Below are 724 nucleotides of genomic sequence, written 5' to 3' on the forward strand. Positions count from 1 at the left end.
ATTCCTCCTCCTCCTCTAACCTTTTAATTCCACCTCTCGAAATGTATATTAACATTCGTCCACTTGTCACTGTTTGTCGTGGCATTCGTGGCATTCGTTGCATCCAACCGAATTATTTTCGTGGCACTGTGTTTTTAATTCGCATGGCACTCCCTACTTCTTCCAGTCTCCTGACACTCTTCCCTTGTGTTTTTGTGTTGCTGTTGTTGTTTTTCTTATAACCATAGTTGTTATTTCATTTATCCTCTTGGTACTAATACTTTCATTCCTATGGCACTTATACCCACCTATTGTATTTTCTTACACTACAGTGATCCCCACCCCTCATACTTACCTTTCATTTCCATCCCTTATATCTACCCTTTGTCCCAGTCCTCATATCCCACCCCTCATACACACAGCCATGACCATCCCTCGTACCTACACCCATGCGAACTTCTCATACCCACCCCTCTTATCCACCACCAATGCCCGCCCATCATACTTACACCCATGAGAACACCACATGCCCACCCCTCATACCCACCTGTAGTCTACTGCTCATACCCAGCCCTCATATCGGCCACCCATACCCAGCCCTCATACCCCCTTGCACCCAGCCCTCATACCCACCGCCGGCCACTAACGCCCGTCCCGCCCGCAGGGAAGTGCCGGCACTGCCACACGCGCGCCAAGTACCTCCGCGGGCAGAGCAGCTTCGACTCGGGGTCGGCGGCGCGCGGAT

This window comes from Penaeus monodon, chromosome 33 (genome assembly GCF_015228065.2).
Source record: "Penaeus monodon isolate SGIC_2016 chromosome 33, NSTDA_Pmon_1, whole genome shotgun sequence".
Lineage (NCBI taxonomy): Eukaryota > Metazoa > Arthropoda > Malacostraca > Decapoda > Penaeidae > Penaeus > Penaeus monodon.